The 13,342-nt window shown below is 38.9% G+C and overlaps 1 long non-coding RNA gene across 2 annotated transcripts; it reads right to left on the minus strand.

Annotated features, from left to right (window-relative positions):
• Positions 1–121: 121 nt before the first annotated feature.
• On the minus strand, positions 122–5,995 carry LOC135456938 (uncharacterized). 2 transcript variants are annotated; one of them, XR_010442634.1, is made up of 7 exons: positions 5,906–5,995; positions 4,643–4,701; positions 4,455–4,536; positions 4,112–4,250; positions 3,949–4,039; positions 2,881–2,970; positions 122–1,666 (listed from the first exon to the last, which is right to left on the minus strand). It is a non-coding gene; the product is annotated as an uncharacterized LOC135456938 (long non-coding RNA). The 2 variants fall into 2 exon arrangements; XR_010442636.1 differs by lacking the exons at positions 3,949–4,039; positions 4,112–4,250.
• Positions 5,996–13,342: the final 7,347 nt, after the last annotated feature.

Consider the following 13,342-nt stretch of genomic DNA (forward strand, 5'->3'; position numbering starts at 1 on the left):
AGGAAAAAACTGTTACAGAAATTGTTTAAAACATTGAAAAACATTGAGATTAGAGAGGCATAATAAGTATTTCATAATGAATTTTCTACAAAGAAGACAGTGTTTAGTATCAATTCCTTGTCCTATTCAATGCTTACAGCCCTGATTCAGAGGAGGATGCACATATGACAAACTGTAACTTTAATGGTATGGTTACTTCCACTAAGGGAGTGAAAGGAGCTTTCCTGGATCAAGCATCCAGCAGGTTCTGTGCAAATCAATACACACAGTAGCATGTATAGATTCATACTCTCGCTTTGAAACAAATAGGGGAAAGAGTGGTACAGAATTAACTGGTATGAAATATCTGTATGTCTGTTTTGTGTGTTCCTCCTGTGGCAAGGTGTAGTTTCTTGATCATAAGCACAATCCAATTATAAATCTCTTTGTTGTCCATCAGCCATTAGTACATATCTTGCCTTAACCATCCTGCATAAAGCAGTGGCACTTCAGAGCTAAAACTAGCAGCATATTTCAGCTCTACTGTAAAGTCTCACTACTACTAGGTAGTAGAGTAGTAGGGTTTTCTCAGACTTAAATTTTTTAAAAGGTCAAAACAGTTTCCTTTTTATATTAAGTCATTGCACCTTTTTCTATCTGTACATTGTCCCGTTCCCTTATAAATATATGTAAGTTGAATAAATATTTATAATAATCAGTTGGTAATCAGAATTTGAGTAGAACAGTTTATTTTTTAATAAAATACCCATTAAGGACCTGTGTATTGCTTATGTAGGCAAAAGACTTGCATGCACTTTTTTCATTAAATTTGACTGATTTACTTGCTGATCAGACTACTCTAAAAAGAAATGTAGGATTTCTGCAACAGAATTAAGTCTCTTATTTTGACCAAGGTAAGAAATCATCCAAATGCACTCAGAAACTACATGTTGTGGAATCCACTACATTTTTCTTCCAGCACTCTTCAAATATACTAGCAATAATGACAGCAGCAACAATTAATTGTGCTACATTTGTTAATAGTTACATTTAAGGATCTTTAATGTCCTTTTCCTTAGCTCTGTCTTGGGCAATAAAACGTTCAGTTGTTAATATCAAGAATTTGTACATTCAGTTATTCAATCCGCTTTGCACTCATGCACTGGAAAAAATTGGACCATTGATTGCCCCTGTTATGATACAATTATTTTTAGCTTACTTCTTGATTTTTAAATATGTACTGAGAATACTAATTTTGCTACTTACCCTCTACTTGCCATCCCGCTTCCAAAAAACCTACAACACGCATTGTGCATACTTTATATTTGCCTTTATCTTATAGTTTTAGGTGCCTCTTCATAATGAATAGCAATCAGTATGGTAATTTCCGTTTACATAGAGAATCCAAAGCAGACCACAAACCATTGGTATAGCTGTTTATAGTTAAGTTTAAAATACTGAATTTTACATTTAAGGGGAAAAAATTGAAACTGCCATTTTTTTTCTTAAATGAAGGATGGCAAAACAAATTTAGAACTAAAAGCAGCTGTTGCCATGACACAGTCTAAATATTTAGGGGGAAAATACCATGAACATTAAAATAGCAGCATGTTTTTGAAAATCTTGAACTGTTGGAGCACAAACTTGATCATTTCTTTTAATGGAGACCAAGTCCTGGAAGTTTTCTCTGCAAAAGAGGAGAAGAATGTTTCCCAGCCTGCTGCTGAACTGAGCCTTCCATGCTGGAGACCCTATTAAGAGTTGGACTAGAAAATTAAGAAATGTGAGATAATGATAATTGAGTAACAGATGTCTGTCAGAGAAAATGGCACCTCTATGGTAGACAATGCAAACATGTCACTTTTAACCTTTTCTCATAGAATTTAATAAGCAGATTGATAGAAAATATTTTAATAAAAGACCCTAGCTAGTAATTTTCTCTGTGATACAGCCTGAGGTTAGAGTGATATCATGCTACTTGGGAAAGAGCCTTTTATTTTTCAGCCTATTATTGCTTTGTCTCCTACAAGCTTCCTGTACAAAAATACCAGAAACTTTCTCAAAGCCTTTGTAACAATGAAAACTGACTCAAAAAAGAAAAAAAACCAGGCCTTTGATGCCCATTTTTGACCCACAGAACAGATTACAGACACCAAGACTGTGATGGCAAGGTCTCAACAGCAAAGTAAAGCACTTGAAACAACACACAAACAACAGGATCTGCTGTCCTATAATGTAATAAAGTGTATCATTATATAAAATCTAATAGAACTAGCTTTGAAATTGCAACTAACCTTTTGTGTAGATCAACAAATTAGCTATTACAAGTAATTCAAATGCAGTGTTTCAATCTACTCTAGTGGCTTAAAATGGATATTTACACTGATATTTTCTCCGGGATAATATCCCAGTTTAGCTTTACCAAAAGCATAGCCTCTGAGGCCTCTAAAAGAAATCCAGTATTACACTTCCCCATACAAGGGTTCCTAAGGAAGGAATGGTCTAAGGGAGCATTTCTCCCAGCCTTTCACCCACTGCTGTCTTCCTTCTTCAGCCCTGCCCTGCAAGTCCCAGCAGGCAGAGGTCCAGACTGGGGCCCAGTGCTGCCACAGCCTGCAGCTGCTGGGGTCATTGCTTTCACACCAGCCCTTATCTAAAGCTGGCCTGACAAGAGCTGGAATATCTTCCAAAACACCTCCCAGTGCTCATAGGCAGTACATGACAGCAATCTCTGCTTGGACAGCAGTCTTTTAATTCAAACTACGTTGATGCAGACCTGTGCTTGTGTTCATGTAAACACTCACATAAGCCATTACACTACCATGCTTTTTGCTCTAAAACAAAATTCACAGGGACAGCAGCAAGAAGCAGCCACTATGTAGATGATCCTGGTCTGCTTACATGTCACCTTCTTGTTCTTCACAATCCAGCAAGACTCTCAGATGCTTCTTTGGGGTCTGAACAGGGAAGGCTTGAAGCTCCCTCACACCTCTGAGGTAAAAAAAAAAGCCTGAGTCAGTGGAAGCTAATATTAACAGAGTGAAACAGTAATGCTCCTACTGTAGAAGGTCAAGCACTTTGGTAGGATTGCTGGCTGTCCAGCCCCCTGAACTGGGCACAAGCTGAGGATACCAAACCTAGCCCAGGGCTGTGAGGTAACAGGCTGAGAGCCACCCTAGAGTAGCAGCTAACACCAGGAGCAGATGACAGTAATAAGTAGCACAGATTTGTTTCATGCAGGATCAAAACCCACAGAAAAGTATGCACTGAGAATAAGGGAATTAATGTGTTCCAACTGCCTCTCCCCATCACACCTCTGCCAGTGATATTTGGACATCAATTTTCAAGTTTGAACATCTCAGTCCAACTCTTGCATAGCAGGTACTGTACAAAGACATTTGTGGAGCATTTGTGGTCAGTGAGTAAATAATCACTGCTGAAATTTAAATATAGAATGTTCCAAAGTATATTGCTGCCCATATTTAAAAACAGCACACAAGCTCACTGTAAATTTTCAGAGGCTTTGCCAAGCTGAAGTTCTTGGATTTGCTTTAGCCCAGCTGAAACAGTGAATCTTTAAGGTGCTGCTGTAAATGCACTAGTGACAACTGCTAGTTCACACAAGAACTGTAATTGCATGGAAGCAAAAAAGTAAAGGAAAAAAGAAAAGAAGTCAAGCATCATAAAAGAAGTTCAGTACAGTAAGGGTTTGGAGAACCCCTTTTATTCCAACTTCTTTTCTACATGCATTATTTTTCTTCGTGGTAATCTATACAAGTTGTGGATTTTGGTTTCAAAAAAAAGTAAACGCCTATTTTGTAAATGTGTGATTCCAATTGTTCTCATACAATGATCATACTACCGGACTGTTTCAAGATATGAGGAATGACACTTGTTTTACTTTGTTCACACCAGTGGCCTCTCCTTCTAACCTGGTGCACAAGGGTGGCAAGGAAGGCTTCTGCTCACCATATCCTGCCAGCAGTGCCCTGGTTTCCGTGTGTGCTGCTCCTTTGCAGGGAGGTGAGTTTCCCTTTTCCTAAAGGGAATTAAATACTCACTGGACGAGGGGCTTCAGTAGCACATCAAGGGAGAGGATGCAGGGGAACCAGCTAAGCTTGCATATACCCACCAAAACTTTGTGGGCGTGGGGTCCATGTCCCCAAGGGATCCAGGCCTTGGGGGTTACTAAAGCAAAGACTTCTAGTGTCAGAGGAGATCTTAAACGTTTCTTTACAGCTCAGGATATCTTTGCTGGACCAAAAGCAAGCCTGAAGAAAAAGTCTCACATAAAAAAGTATTTCACAGGGAAGCTATTCACAAACCCCTGCACCAACATTATGTTTTAGCCAATAGCTTGATATTTGAAAAAGTGTTTACAGCTTCTGCTGTAACAAAACACTACATTTAAAAGCCAAAGCCCATTTTTGTGCATTTGGGTGTTCACTTTCAAGACAAAATGAAGACAGACCCACCTTGGACTTCTGACCACTTTGAAATCCTATGAAATTGCAAAGGAAACTCAGGTATCCAGAAGTTCCATAAAAAGTAGTATAACTATTGAAATAAATAATGAGATAAAATAAATTTTAAAATAAGATGCAAAGCATCTTGGAAAATTGTGGTTGCTGGAACTTTAGTTCTGAAGGTTTGATTTCCATACTGCAGTAAAATTTCTTTCAGAGTATTTCATCCTCAGGTCAAACTTGCAAAGTCTGGTTTCTGAAAAAGAAAAACAAGTTGTATTAAAGTTCTAATGAATAATGAATTATAAACCAAAGTGATTACAGTTGTCTGTGGATAGGTATATAATGTCATTGAACAGCTAGAAGGTGATAAAAATGATAATTTGTCTATGTCAGTGCATGAATATACAGGACTCTTCTCCACAGACTGCTAAAATACCAAGAGTACATAACCACACTGGGAAATTTTTCACGCATGCTCAACATGAGCATGTTGACATCTTTTCCTCCCTGCCAGAAAATGTTAGGGAGAGAGAGCAAATGTAGAACATTCACTGAGAAATTATTTTGCATTTCGTAAAATGGCAGGAAAGATATTCCTTCTGCATTGCTTGAACAATAGGAAACATCCATCAGAAAATCTTGAAAATTATTAGTCAGTGCATTTCATAAGTGTCAAAACAAGCATATTTTGCATATTAGGCATCTTCTACAAATATAATTGAATTATATGAAAGATAAAGTAATACACTCTCTGTAACTGTATAAATACATGAGTTTTCCTTAAAACAAAAGAAAATCCTTCATTTTAATAAGTTCTTTAAAATATATCTACTTCTCCTTAATGAACTATTGACTGCATGTCAGCAGTATAGAATTGAGATGTTTCAGAGCCTGCTATATTCTTGTGTGAGTTTGACCTGCAAGAGTTGAACAGATGAAGTACTTTTATAGAGAAAATTGAGGTGATTTTATATGGAAAACAAGTTTTATGTCTTTTCACAGGAAAGGCAAAAGCATGTGGAATAATAAGAGCTGCCTCTCAGTAAAAGTATGGTAACTAACTTCAAAAAGTAAGAGAAAAGGGGCTGTTGTAGAGCACTAAAGAATTCAAGAGTGTTTAGGGATGTCTCCACTTTTTCTCCTCCTCCCTTCTCCCGTCCTTCTCCCCAAGGATGCCTTTCCCCACCCCTGTACACCCCTGGCCTGCTACAGGGAGCAGCGTTCTTGTTGCTAACAGTCCTGGGCTGCCTGAGGGCTGGCAAAGGCACCTCATGGGCTGAGAAGGGAGGAGCAGAAGGCAGCAGAGAAACACGGGAAAGGCTACTTTAGTCTTCCCTCTCCTGTTATACAAAACCTTCCCCTCTCCATAGGCTTGGCTCTGATGCCCAGGACAACTGCGTTGTCATCTTATTGCAGGGGTTCCATACTGTCATCGCCTTATCACAAAAGTCCCAAACCTTCTTGGTGGCTCTTGTTGGCTGCTCCTTCAAGCACTGCCTCTTACTTCTTCACAAAGCAGCCAACTGACTTCAATTCCCTTCTCAACCAGCCACCCCACTCTTTTATAGCATCTTCTTCTCATTGGTCACAGCTGTGGCCTGGTAAAGTCGGGTCTGCTCCTAATCATTGATAATTGGCCCAGCTGCAACTCCTTAGGGGGAAGATTACTGTCTACACTGTCTTTATTTCCTTATATTCTATCCCCCTACACACCTGGGTTGGTGCACCAAAGGCACTGGTGAAGGCTTTACGCAACATGACTGGGTGAAGCAGACAGCAAGCACACAGGTGCTCGCCATGCCCAGGAGGTGTGTGCTTCCTTCTTCATAATGTGCCAGAAAAAATTGAAGACCCCCCAAAAGCCTCCTTGAAGACCTCTGTGACTAGTAGATGAGCAACATAATCTTCCATGAATTCCAGTACATCAAAGAAATATTAGCACCGAGGCTCTACATTTTTTCCCTTGGAAAGAATTTGATTAGGTTTAATATGGCCTGGATTTGTCAAAGCCTGACTTCTGTTCCTTGCTCTTGTGTAGATGTAAATTAAGCACAATGTAAATCCAACACAATGTAAATTAAATACAAAACTGCTGAATTAGAGTTTGCAGATAGGGAATTATGCAATAGGGATTATAATGCAAAATGAGTCTGTAAGGAAAAAAATACTGTGGAATATTTACTATCTTTTAAAACAGGAAGGTTAGCTGCTGTTCAGTTATTCTTAAATCATACTTTGTTCAGTGACAGCTTCACTTGCAGACAGCTTGACTAGAGTTCTTTACTGATCCACACTGAGATTATGGGAATGCTTTTGGATTAACAACTCCATCCTGGCATCTGAATAATGAATTTCTGATTTTAGTACTCAGAATGGAAGAAAATGTGACTGAAATGTGGGGTGAAAATATGGCTGAAATTTGGAGTAAAATATGTCAAGGAGCATTTATAAATACCACTTAAAATTTTTACATTACGAGACACACCACATGGTATCTTGAAAATGAAATTTGATCTGTTTGAAAGTTGTTTATGGCTTCTTTTTTTTTCTCATTTACAATTTGCAATTCCAGATACAACAATAATTTGTAAGCAAGGCATGCCCTTAATTCATGTACACTGTTAGTGGATAGCTCCCTGAATAGCAAAGCATGAATTTGCCTCTGAGGTTGCTTCTTTCAGAAGCTGTATCACATCTGATACCAGCAACAGGATTTGCCACTCCTAAGGCAGAAAATGAATGCTCAGAATATACCGATCTCTCTTGGCTGAGAGCCACACTTTCAATTTATCAGGCATGCTTTTCAGTAATGGGTTAACCCTTACAGACAGCTAATGTTCATTCTGCTTTTGCTGGGATATATTTACAATAAAATATTTTTATCTCTCCCCTTAAATAAGCATAACAAAGGCAGGATTGTTCAAAATAATGGTCTAAAAGAGGAGTAAAAATGAGAGCTCAAAATAGGCTAATAAAATCCTTCTCAAATATGCGGATATCCCAGAGGAAAAAAAAGGAGGATTTTTTTTATATCTGACATTGATAGGAAGATTTGGTATCACTGGTCAGCAACAAGCTAGAAAATGTTGACAAGTACAAAGTGACTCTTGAGGCTCTGCATGGATTTAAAAGGGTAGATCATGCTTAGTAAAGTGGATTTCATAAAGAGGCACAGAAGTGTGTTTGTGAGTGTGTGTGCTTGTGTGCACATGTATACACAGCTTAAAAGATAATGTGAATTTTAGCCTCATTTTCCTGGTAAAGGTATTCAGAAGCACCCTTGACATTTTCATATGCAGTCACATGGAGCAACCGGACAGACTCTCAGGGTCTGGGGCTGCACTCAGGGAATGCTCACTGGAGAGTGATAAAATGTCTGAAGATCCCAAATACTCACAATGGCCACTTCATCATGATTCCCTGCCTTTAAAAGACAAAATGTGTGATGCTCTCCATTAGCTACCCAGGTGTAAAATTAGTTAATACAGATTGCACATGTGCCCAGAGCTGTTTCTTCAATGAACTTTGAGTAAGAACAGCATTTTCTCTTGTAATGTAAAACTGGCAAAAGTCTTCAACATGAATAAAATTGTCTGTACTCCTACCCTGGCCTGTGATGGGCATCACTTCCAACAAAGGGGCATCCACAGTTTCTCTGGGCAGCCTGTTCTAGTGTCTCACCACACAAACTGAAGTCTCAATAAATAACTTAGTCTTAATGTAGCTTCCCTTTCCATTCAGGCCCAAGCCTGTAGAATAAATGTAATTTGAAAGGAGGTGGTCTTACCCTAGACAAAGCTGAATCTTCCTCATAAATGTATACCTGTATAAAAGAGAAAGCCTGCTCCCACAAGTGGCTCATCATTCCAGATCATTGCCCCTGCACCACTGTCCAGGCTTTGATGGTGACTCCCCCGCAAGAAGCAGCCCCATAATCAGGATATCCCAGTGGCACACTACAGTGCAAGCAAATAACAGGGACAGGTGGTTGCTTTCATCTTCTCGGTTTCTGTGATGAAGTGCAACCACAGTTTCTCTGGGCAACCTGTTCTCATGCCTTACCACCACAAATCAGGGTCTCAACATATTTGGGCTTAATTGCCTTGCACTGTTAATGGTTTCCAACTTACCACGTGTCCAAAAGCAGGAAGTTCTTCTAACCTCTTCTCCCTTGAGCTTTTGTTAGGTCAAAAGAGAGAAGGCAGTAAAAGACCTCCTGAAGACAAAGCAAACACTACATAGCACGTGGATAGGCAGACAAAACAGGTAGTTGGAGAGCTATATGTAGCTCAGGCAAGATCCACTTTTTCTAAACTCTCAATCACTTCTGCAAAACACACTTTAATCTTCTAACTGAATAGGTGCAACAATATGACTAATATAAAATCTAAGCTTTTATTGAAAAATAAAGCTATACAATTCCCAAGGCAGTAGTTGCACTGAGTGGTAACACTGGAAAAAGTTCCTCTAAGCCCCTTTAGCAACATCATCAAAACAAAAGCATTAACCTAAAGGGTAGCCATATGTTAACCAACACTTCTCAGCCACCTTCAAAAAAAAAGAAAGAAAGAAATCTGAAAGAATAAGCAAGAGTGGGATTTTGTGGCCTTCTTTTTGATGCTGGTTAGCTTTTGGATGATTTTGTCATCTAACTGGAAAGATAAAAATGGAGCAGTGCTAGAGAGAATAGTGGAAGTGCAGTAGCATGTTAAATATAAGGTAAAATAATTAAGTTAATAGCAATTACTGTGTATGCCCCAAGCTGTGATCTAATCAGCTATCACAACCTAAGCAGGATTGGGCTGCATTGGTACTTAAGGGAGAAATCCCATATGCTATTGAAAACACAGCTGATGATTCAATAGCTGTTAAGTCTCTCTTCTGATTCACTTAGGAAAACAGATCACACCAAGGGTTTAGAAGGAACTTTATATTTACTACCAATTAGAATAATAGTATTAATATTAAAAAGGATGCTTGTTTTCTTGTTGTTTTCTACACTACTTTCATAGTGTAGTAGTTTCATAGATATATGGAATATATCTTCAAATTTCTACAGCATTTTAGAGGTACTAAATAGCAGTTGTATTTTATGTCTGAAGTGGTTTCTACTTTAGGGCTGGACAAAGTGATTCTCACATAAATGCCATGAGCTTTATACACTTAACACACTTAAATAGCACTATTTAAAATTTATAAGACTCCTATGAGACAGCAGCAAGGTCTTACCCAGAGTTCGTGCAGCCAGAATGAAAATCTCCCAAGCAGACGCTGAACAGCTGGAGCATGCATCAATAAATCACATGTAAAATGTGTATTCCTTTGGCTGGCAAATGAGCTGCATGGGAATGAGCTTCAGCCTCAGACTCTAATGTCCTCTGGGAACCAGTTCAATAAAGTTTTAATGTTAACATATACTTTTAATACTATTAGAACAATACGAATGACCAGTTAGTGAAATAAGTGTCATTACAGACACCCAGACATCATGGAAGAACATTTTGTGGGAACACAGCCTACAAGTTTTGGGTTTTCTATGGAGCATAATGCTCTGTTACACTGGAGAAGAGGTAATAATTCATTTTACATACTGGAGATAATGTGCTGAAGGGGGAATAAATGGACCACATTGGTTGAGTCTGCTACACAATGTAAGGAATTTTAAAAACCACGTGTCTTTGCTGAGAGATGAAGCTCCCTTGGAATAAGTGCTACATCCGTTAACAACAGAAGATGAAATCTGGGTGTAGCAAAGAAATTTTGTTTAAAACACTAATGACATACATTGTAAGTTCAGTGTGAATATGAGTCAATCAGTCTTTTGTGTATCCAGATATTAGACTGGCAGCAAATATTTGTGGCTAAGAATGGCTTAAGCAACCAGAGAATATGTAAAAGTTTGTAGCTTGGCTCTTGAGCAATCTATCTTGATTGCTTGAATCTATCAAGTCTATCTTGAATATATGTATTATTAGAGACCCTCCAAGATGATCTAAAGAAAAGAGGGATAGTTCATATTTGAAAATTTTACCTGTTTATTTTTAGACATGAAGGCCAAATTTCTGGTGTATACTGAAGTACCTGAGTCAGAGCCAACCTGAGCCAGCAGGTCCCCATGACATAGCCTGGCACTATACAAAGCCAGTAGTTCAAGGCTCAGAGAAGTTCAGATGTGTTTGTAGAGCATAAATGCTTGGGGCAGTGCCATGCCAAGGCAGCTACACATTTCCAGATCTGAACAGCTTCTGTGTGTTTCTGCTCAATAGACTCTTGTATTCCTCAGCAGATTAACTCCAGGAAAGCCAGTCTGGTGTCAATAAGGCCAGAAATCTAAGTTTTGTTACAACATCAGCTTTGCTGCTGTTTCTCACCAATTTCTCTGACAGTGAGTGGTGTGAAAGAGAAATGTAAATATATTGTCAAATGTGGTTTTTAAGGTATTCAATATGTACTTTCCAATGAGTTTTAATCTAGGATACAGTCTTTTATATATTCTGGGTAGTACAAATTAGTATTACATTTGTGTTTTTCTAACCATCAGACAAGTTAGGCAGTGTTGTGCTTTCTATTGTAAGATTCACTGAAGAATAATAGTCCAGTCCTTGGATCCTGCAATCTATACTTGGTACAGGGTCTGAAGAATCATATGGCAAAAAAAAAAAACAAACCAAAAAAAAACCCAAAAAAACCCCACAAAACACAGCAGTCAAAAGTGGCTTAACAGTCCCAATAAATATTTAGGACCAACTTGCCTTAGGGATGGCTCTAACTTGCATTAGCCAGTGCCCTGTCTGTGTACATTTGCCCATGCCCTGTGTATGCTCAGTTGCCTTAAGGCCTGATTGTATTCCAGTGCATGCACTCAGGGTGCTCTAAATCTGCATGTTTCACAAGCTCCTTGACTGCATATTTCCAGTCTTCTTGGAGAATGCAGTGCCTTGTTGTGACACCTACTCCAGGAGCTCTCCAGAACCCGGTGGTGTAATCCTGATATGGTACAAAGCAATAAAAGTGAGGGCCTAACAATGAGTCTCGTGGAGAAATTCAGCTCCAGATTATGAAACCTAAAGACAGATGCCTATTTGTGATTGTCCACAGGCAAGCCATGTGTTTAAGCTGACATGACAAATCAATGGAGTCACACACTTGTGAGAGGGAAATTCCTTTCGGAGCAGAGGACTAGGGAGGCACTACAGACAAGCAGTTGGTGCTGAGACACACCTCCATCCTGACCTTCCACTGCTGCTCTGGGAGGATGAGGGGACCTCCTGGAGGTTCTGTCTCATGTCTGCCACCACGGTGCAAATAGCTCAGTTACAGCTCAGAGAGCACAAAATATTTCTGTGTGGGCATCCCATCCGAGTCTCCCAGCATGGGCCAGCTGCATTGTTCTGCAGGGTCCTGCAGTGTATAGACCTCCACTGCCTGTAACAAGCTCTTCAAACCCACATGTCAACAGCCAGGTATAGACACTTACAATTAGGTTTATTAATAAGTGTATAATATCCCCAGTGGCTTCTGCGTAAAAAGGATTAAATGCACTAATACCAAAGCAGTTATTCATGAAACACTTGAAGTCCCTGATACAGAAAAGGTGCTTGGTGTTTCTGAAGTAAACAAATGTGGCAACTATTTCCCCAGCAGGGCTTAGCTGCTGAGTTGTTTTAAATCCAGAAGACATTGGCAAATAAACACTTATTTTTGTTTCTCTCTCTTCACCCAGAAGATGTGGTGCAGCCAGGTCCTTAAAATAGAGCAGAGCTGGAAAGGATTTGGGGCAGCTGGAGAAACTGTCGGTGACGAGACGGCTGTACAAGCAAATGCCTCAAAGCTGAAATTCGTGTGAGCTAAAGGCTACAATAAATGAAAGAGACTCACAGAAAGTGTGAGCATTGTCAGCATGTTTCCTCCTCTTCTCCATCCTTTGAAGCCAGCCAATGTCGAGGAAAGCAGCCAGAGCGGAAAAGGAAGCAGTCTGTATGTATAAGCCTAACAAGCAAGTGTAAGACTTTGGGATTTATTTAAGAGAATGATGGGAAAAAATCGTGCCAAATCCAGTTCTCAGCAACTTCACAGCATCATTTCTTTTAGAAACTGGAAGATTCATCTTTCTGCTTGGTGTGGAAATAAAGATATCAGTGAAGTACAGAGCTTTACAGGCATGTGGATATCATGGCCACCATCATCCTTTTCTCCCTCTGCTGGAAAGCAGCTATTTTATCCTGGTAATATATTCAGAGGTGATACTGCTTTTTCTCACATCAGTCTCTGAGCAGATAAGAGAGTTTGTTTCCATGTGGTACAGAGAATTCCACAAAGGTCTAAAAATTATGAGCTGATATTTTTTTCCATTTTAAGTACTAAAATTCATAAAATGAACTACCAGTCTTCTGCAGATTTGGGAGAGGTTTTGCTGGAACATAATTACAACAGAAGAGTGGGTGTACGAAATGGATTTTTTGGTTCAGCCTAAATACAGAATAATAACTTTTGTTTTGAAGTAGTAGTACTTCTTCTTTAATTAAATACTGCTATTTCATGCCTTTAAACTATTAGGGATTTCCTAATAAAAAGACATTTAAGAAAACTAATCATATAGGCAAAAAAGAGAAAAAATTGTATGTATGAAGTTGTCAGGAGTATTAACTCTGTTAACTTTGAGATAAAATGTGGAAAATCTACAGGCAACAATTCCATCTTGGATAAATTCAGTAGCAGGTAACAATCATTCAGATTAGAATTTACAGAGAACAAGGATGCAATATCTACTACGGAAGAACTTAAGAAGCTTTTTAAGTGTTCAGTAGTTCACAAACCTTTATCCAGAAGTTCAGACTATATAAACACATCTTTGATTTCCTGCAATTGAATCCTGCATGAAAAAGCAAGCTGGT

Source organism: Zonotrichia leucophrys, chromosome 1A (genome assembly GCF_028769735.1).
Source record: "Zonotrichia leucophrys gambelii isolate GWCS_2022_RI chromosome 1A, RI_Zleu_2.0, whole genome shotgun sequence".
NCBI lineage: Eukaryota > Metazoa > Chordata > Aves > Passeriformes > Passerellidae > Zonotrichia > Zonotrichia leucophrys.